The sequence below is a fragment of the Silene latifolia genome, chromosome Y, assembly GCF_048544455.1.
Source record: "Silene latifolia isolate original U9 population chromosome Y, ASM4854445v1, whole genome shotgun sequence".
In the NCBI taxonomy this organism is placed as follows: Eukaryota; Viridiplantae; Streptophyta; class Magnoliopsida; order Caryophyllales; family Caryophyllaceae; genus Silene; species Silene latifolia.
In genome coordinates, this window is record NC_133538.1 from 60,539,686 (window position 1) to 60,547,823 (window position 8,138).

Consider the following 8,138-nt stretch of genomic DNA (forward strand, 5'->3'; position numbering starts at 1 on the left):
TACAGTAGACACCAGGATGGCAGCCTGGATCCATAATCAGTGCAACACCAGTAACCAGTCATCTAACACCATGCCAATTTTCTGGAGCGCCTTGGCTAGGAGGTACACCGGCTGGTTCTTTTCCTCCTGTTTCTAACCCTCTTGGAGGAGCAAGTAATTCGCTGGAGCAGGAATACCAGGAGCTGAGGGAGCTGATGTGTAGGATACCAGGCGTAGCCCGTCCGTTGGAGAAAGCAGCCAGAGACAGCTACGCAAACTCACCTTTCGTGGATGACATAGTCCTAATCGGTGTCCCTAAAGGATGTGTGCCTCCAGCCATGGCGCTCTATGACGGAACCACAGACCCACTTGACCATATCAACCACTTCAAGCAGAAAATGATGGTGATAACCGCAACTTGATCTCTAAAGGAAACTTGTATGTGAGGGATTCGGATCAACCCTGTCAGGAGCAGCCCTGCAGTGGTTCGTCGGCCTGCCGAAAAATAGCATATCCAGCTTCGCCGACCTAGTCAATGCCTTCAACCAGCAGTTCGCCAGTAGCAGAAAGCCGGAGAAGCAGACAAGTGACCTTTAGCGGATAGTGGAAGGATTCGAGGAGTCCACCCGTGATTACTTAAACAGGTTCAACAAGGAGAAGGTGGCTATCCTGAGATGTGATATAGCAACCGCTATACAAGCTTTCCGCCGAGGACTGCACTAGGATTCAGATCTTTACAAAGACCTGACGAAGCACCCTTGCACCACCTTTTAGGAAGTACAGACAAAGGCAATTGTTGTCATGAGATTGGAGGAAGAATCTGCACCAATCAGAGGCATCTATGATTCGGACCCAGTATCCAGAAAAGCTCCAGTAGAAAAGAAGAGTGAAAGGCCCAAACCCTACAACAGAAGCGTGAATAGAGTTTCTGGAAATTCTGAAGGAAAGAGCGAAGCAGATCTGCCTCCGAAAGTAAGTGAGTATGATTTTACTACCAATCTCGCAGGACTATTCAAAGCCTTGAAGGAGCTGGGATGCAGAGTCAGATGGCCAAAACTTTCAGAAGGAAATCCCAGCAACAGAAAGTACACAGGCAAGAAGTGTGAGTTCCACGGCAGCAACACCCACGACACCGATGAATGCCACTCCCTCAGAAAGGAAGTCAAATTCCACTATGATCAAGGAAACCTGGATCACCTCCTACCCAGAAACATAACCAGAGTAAACTCAGCAGATCAGGTTCTGCCATCTCCTCCTCCTCCTCAGTGCACTAGAACTGTGAATGTTATTGGTGGATCGAGCCGTGGGTGACATATTCAAAGCAGAAAGAGGCATGCAACCAAAACTAAAGGAGACAGACCCGAAATCTCCTGCAGGATTAACCGCCAGAATCTGCCGTCAGTCACCTTTGACGAAACAGATGCAGGGACTGCTCCAGAACAGAACCACGATGCTTTAATCATCACGCTTCCTATAGGAAATTGCGAGGTGAGAAAGATCCTGGTGGACACCGGAAGCTCCGTCAACTTGATCATGCTAGAGACTCTTAAAGGCATGGGATTCACAGAGAAAGATCTAGCAAAGAAGACGATCCCCTTGGTTGGTTTCAGTGGCGAAACAAAGCACTCCCTAGGAGAAATCGTCATTCCAACCTACGCCGGAGGTGTAAACAAGCAGGTAAGGTATCTGGTTATTGACGGACCCTCTACTTATAATATGATCCTTGGCAGGCCCTGGATCCACGAGATGAAAGCAATTCCCTCGACGTACCACCAGTGCCTGAAGTTTCCAACACCTTGGGGGGTGCAAGAGATACGTGGGGACCAGGAAGAAGCTAAGGATTGCTATAAGGTGGCTCTGAAGTCAACAACCAGCTCGCCCGCATAGCAATTACAGAGCCAACGCATCCAGGACGAGTACATTGAGCCTCAGCAGGCAGAACTGGACGAAGTCATCCTAGACGCGCTCCATCCAGAACGAACTGTGCTCATTGGATCTGAATGTACAGGTAACATTCGTGAGGAACTCGTTTGATTATTGAGAACTAACATAGACTTCTTTGCTTGGTCACATGATGATATGATAGGGATAGACCCAAGTGTGATAACTCACAAGCTAAGTGTGGATCCAAGCTATAAACATGTGCAACAGAAGAGAAGAAAATTTGCTTCTGAAAGGAACCAGGTCATAAACCAAGAAGTAGAAAACCTGCTTGCTGCAGGAAAAATTTGAGAAGTAAAATATCCAGAATGGTTGTCTAATGTGGTGGTGGTTCCAAAGAAGAATGGCAAGTGGAGGGTCTGCGTCGATTTCACGGATTTAAATAAAGCTTGCCCAAAGGATCCATTTCCACTACCACACATAGATGCCATGGTGGATGCTACTGTAGGGCACGAGATGCTGACATTCCTGGATGCCTAGAGCGGGTATAACCAGATAAAGATGCACCCTAGTGACCAGGAAAAGACAGCATTCAGATCCGAGAGAGGTATCTACTGTTATAATGTCATGTCTTTTGGACTGAAAAATGCAAGATCTACCAATCAGAGGCTGGTAATGTTGGGGCTGGTGTCCTCTACAGTTAGTGCAAGGACATATAAATCTCTAAAAGGATCAAAGGGTATACTTTTGTATTATTATCAGTTGATCCACGTTTATCAATAACGGTTGGCTTGCTAGATAAGTTTGACGTTATTGTCATACAGATGGCGGTGATCAACTGGTCCCTAAAAGTCACACCTATAGGATACGTTTGAGAGATGTGACGGTATGAAAATACAGTCATGTTGATGCCTAATTTGACTAAGCAGTTAGTCGGAGTTATTGACTAAATAATTAGTCAAACGCGATGTTGAGATAATTATTTAATACAGATTAAATAACACGGGCTAAGGTGAATTAAGCGGTTAATTCGTAAATTAAATATAAACGATTATATTTAATTGATGTATATTGAATTAATTATACAATATTGTCTTTTTCGGACATGTATTAATATTTCAACTAATCCATGTTATTAGTCGATATATTAATAACCAATAACCGATGACAATTTATAATAAAATCCCGTCATATAGATTTTAGCAATTACGAGTCGGATCACGAGTTAAATGAGGAGAAAAGTGGAAAGCCCACTCCCTCCTCTTGAGACCATGGATCGAGGCAAACAAAAGGAGAGGCTCTCTCTCCTTTTGACCTAAGCATTTTCATTTTACAGAAAAATTAGGTTTTGGAGGCATTCTCTCTGAAACCTAGATCTCACATCGAAAAACCTCACATAAACTCTCTCAATATTGCAAGGCAATTAGAGAGTACTTTCTAGCACAAGGGGCATAGTCTCAGACGGTCTTGGGTGCAACGATTAGGAGGAAATCTCTGTTGATTTCTGATCTTAGGCCGAATTCTCAAGGACCCGAGGTTGATTCTTTATTCCTTATCGTTTCTCTTGTATTTATGTTTTATGACGATAATCACATGCAAAATCTACGTTATAGTCCTAAAATTTAAGGGAATTTTACGGATATTTCCCTACAAGTGGTATCAGATGAAAGAAATGTAGATCTTTATACATAAACATACTCATATATGTTATAAATTAATTTGTCATAAAATTAAATACGGATTTTATGCATGCAAACAAATAATAAAATAGAGGAGAAATCATGTTCTTACATTGGTGATTTCAGTTTTTATTGGGCACAAAAGAAATCTCCTTTTCTTTTGTTCTTGAGCTTTCCTAAGATGGAAGAAACAAGATCCAAGTGTAGGATCTCTCCTTAGGATTAATACCCAAAGCTTACCCTTAATTAAGATTAATATTATGAGAACTAGTACAATATTAATCTAAGAAAAATGACCCAAAAAATATTATAATACACTTAATATTTTCGGTTTATAGAGAGAAGAAGAGGAGGATTATTATTCTCTCTAGAATTATATTTTGCATGAGTGAATGAATGAATTTTGTTACACAACATTTTGTATATTATTAGGTAAAAATATGAAAAAACCATGATGGTTTTTGCCTTCTCAAACCGGTGGAAGGGGGCTTTTGGGGAGCCAATGCATGCAATTGTTGCTCTTAACAATAAACATTAGGTTTGCATGGCTAAATAGTAGGTAATCATTGTGTTTCCATTATCTTAATCAAACACAATATTAGCCCATTTCTTCCCCTAATTTCGGCACACATGGATAACAAGTAATCCATTTTATTTTTGTCAATTGTAAATATGTCACATGTCACATGTGACACAAATTTTTTATGTATTTTTAACATATTAAAAAACAACGTATTATTAAAAATACGTCACATACAAAAATCGACTTAGTAATTTCATAATTACTTGTACCAAAATATTTTACCATTTATAAATCACAACAGATTGTATTTATAATAATTCATTCAATTCCGATTGTTTCTTTAAACAATAATTTCATCCGAGTAATGATACAATTCAATTACTCAGACCGTATCTCATTTAATCACATTTTAATGTGATACGTAAATTTTACTTCCAAAATAGTCCGTCAATTTTTCAAGTAATTTAATTAACTCGTAACATTATACGATTAATTAAATAATAAATTAAGAGTGTTGCCCTATAGGTATGACCTAGGGGGTCAACTGATCACCACCGTCATACGACGAAAAGAATGTCAAACTCTAGTCAGCCAATCATTACCGATATATGTTGACCAGTTGACAGTAACAATATTACTTCCCAATTGTATTCTTTATAATGAGATTTAAACATGTGATCATCATGATCAACAGTCGTGATCGCATTATTGTCGGAGGACACATATTCCAACAATCTCCCACTTGTCCTCGACAAGTGTGCGTCACCAATTCTCTTGTCCTATTACTATCTCCCACTCTATACAAGGTGTCTTTCAGGTCGTACTTGCAAGTGATCATATCGAGAGTGGTTTCCTCGATCTGGAGAATAACCGATTGACCGGACTTATCTATCATAGATACTTTCCGAGCGTGGCACGCATTTCCGATTCATTACTCCTCGAGTGGCCCCGAGATATTGTTATAACCCTGACTAGGGGTGGACAATTCCTATCGCACTCATTCCCTTCGACTAGCCACAGCCATCATAACCCAAAATGTGCCCATTTGACCCCATTTACGAAGGTCGTAGTAACACAAATCAAAATTAATCTGAAACTGTGCCATCTTAGGCGAATAGTCTTTAGTCAAAAGAATCGACTCATTTGAATACTATAGTAGCTCTCGCCACGACCAGGCTATATAAATTTGCCAGAACTCTATAAGCGGTCATTAGGCCCGACAAAATGTTCCTAACAGTCTGCCTATGTGATCGACTAGTCATCTCACATGACTCTATGGCACTTGAACTTGACATCAATCGCATCACACTCTAGTCACTTCGAGACGTCACCTCATATAAGTAACTATGGGCAAATACAATGTTAATCCATGTTCACTTTAACGGGGTTCAATTTTCTCTATAACCCGTTTGGATATAACAATGTACAAGGTGAGTTAATAATAACTCAAACGACAAATGCCGACATCACACTCGGGTAGTCAATATCATATTACAACCTTGTGATGTATATCGTAAGTGCAAACACTTATTGATTGCAATAAAAGTTTAACATGCCATGTGTCCATGTGTTCAAACTTCTTACACTTGCAATTTCCTTTACATTCATGTTCTCTCTCATAGCATGAATCTTACCAAGTACACATCAAGGTTCCCGACCTTGGTTTCGGTCCTTTAACTTGAAAGAACTTTCTTATCGACTATCACATAACGAACGAATTTGTGATGAATGATATAACTTGTACTGATCAAGTATTCCATCCACACACAATGCACTAGGTATATGTTTTGTAGAATCTTGTAACAATTGACAAGATTATTTAGCTTAGCACTTCTCACAAGTCCTAGCTTAACTAGGAAAGATTATTTTTGAATAACCTCTTATTCAACCAAGCATCTTTCCAAAACTTCTCATTTATCTTTCTAGGCTTGAAAGAATTGGGATTCTCATAAATCCTCATATGTGCTCGGATTTTCTATAATATGTGCAACCTCTTGACACACAATAGAACATTCCGTCAAACACTGAAATCGCTTATCGGATTCCACTCAAGAATTCATGACGTTTCTATTATGGCTTACCAATCAATCATCATGCTCTTATGCATATGATTCATAATTGGACATGTACATGATCATTCTAATGGCGGAAACATTAGTTACTAATAATCATGAGATCAACCGTTCATAGGTTCAATGAACGACCATGACTGCTAATGGCAAATCCATTTTCATCTACATGAATAACCTATGTGAATGTTGATACGATGTGTATCTCTTAATACTAATCCAACATCCCTTGATATAATTGGATTCATCATTGTCCATTTTCATCCAGAATTGAAAACTCAAATGCTTCTTTATGAAAGAAGAAATTAGCTCGTCATTCTTTAATGAGTGATGAGTCGTAAACATTCAAAGGATGATAGCTCCCACTAAATTCCATTTCTTCACATGAGAACTTCCTAACTCCCACTCAATTTCACACATTTCGAAATTGACTTCTCAATCGAAACTTTATTAAGAATTGAAATATAAATTGCATTGCCAAGTTATTAGGATAAAACCATATATGTTCCCATCATATCCTTTCAAAATACCTATTTTGAAGTGGTCTCATCTTAACCTTACGGAAAGAGATTTTAAATCTCCAACACACTCATGTCATAGTGATGTGTAGTAATGTCATTATTCAAATATAAACAATATCTAGAATACGTCCTTCGCAAATACCCTTTTGGAAGGAGGTTTAACCATTTCATAGTGAGGTTAAGCAATGACATTTGCGTGGTTAAAACTTTGGCCATTGAAGATATCGGTATATCAATCTTTGCTGCTCGATCATAACTAGTATGTTACTTTGATTCATTTAGGATCTTAAGTAAATCTCAAGGTTGAAACTATTAGTCAAATGTTTCATAAACTTAGTCAAAAACTTGTTAAGACTTTTCATTAGTCATTTTTCTTCCAAAACTTTCTTTTGGTCTCCTCGTGTAGTTATCTTGAGAATATACTCTTATGATTACTTCACTTGGTCTCTTTAGTCATATAGAACTAACTTGAGACCATAGATCTCATCTATTCGGCACACTGTGTAAATAGATATACCTTCATTCAAATCATTCTCTCTTGCGTAGATCTTCATTTACACAAGTACACAATTTTATCTTGCCTTGTGTGTTGTGTCCTCATTTTTCTCCCACTCTATCTTTAGAATAAATACACTATAGATTCAAAGATAGCCTATGAGACACAAATTAATGATGTTGAAGTATAAGGAGAACTATCTCATAGATAGACTAATAGTTATTGATTTCATATGTGTACTTGGTGATTGACATTCCTTTAAGAGAGTTCATAGACTCAAAATCGCTTTATAAATGATCATACACAAGCCTTAAGCATGTGGACATATAATGAAACCCGTCATTATATTTGTCTATTAGATCACTTTAAGTGAATAATCTTATGTTTCAAAGTGCAAGCATTTAAAGATGAATTTTAGAACATAAAAGGATAAATGATAAAACGGGTGACTTGGGTTGCAAACCAAGTCACCATCATCCAAAATACAAACCATTATCCAAAATACTTTTCCATGTCGAACACGGAAGCTTAAAGTTCTAAAATACAAAACATTACTTAAAATAAGACAATGAAAAGCAAAGCTCCATGAAAGCTATCCCTAGCTTCTTGATGGTTTCTTATGCTTGTTTTCCTTTCCCTTGTCTTTGCTTGGTGGAGGCCCTATTTACAATAAAAAGGGAGATACATTATCACAACTTTGCATCATAATACCATAGTTGAATTAGAAACATAAAAGAAGGTTAGTCATTTACCTACTGGAGTGATCTTTCCAGCTTTGATATCACCAAGGTATTTGGAACAATTTCTTTTCCAATGTCCCATGCCATTACAATAATGGCATTTATCAAGAGAACCCTTCTTGACTTTTGAGGTGCTAGCTTCATTAGGCTTAGCTTTGGTGAATGTGGGAGCTAGCTTTTTGCCCTTTCTCCCATTCTTCTTGAACTTCCCCTTACTCTTAGTGCTTATGTTAAGCACATCCTTGGGAGG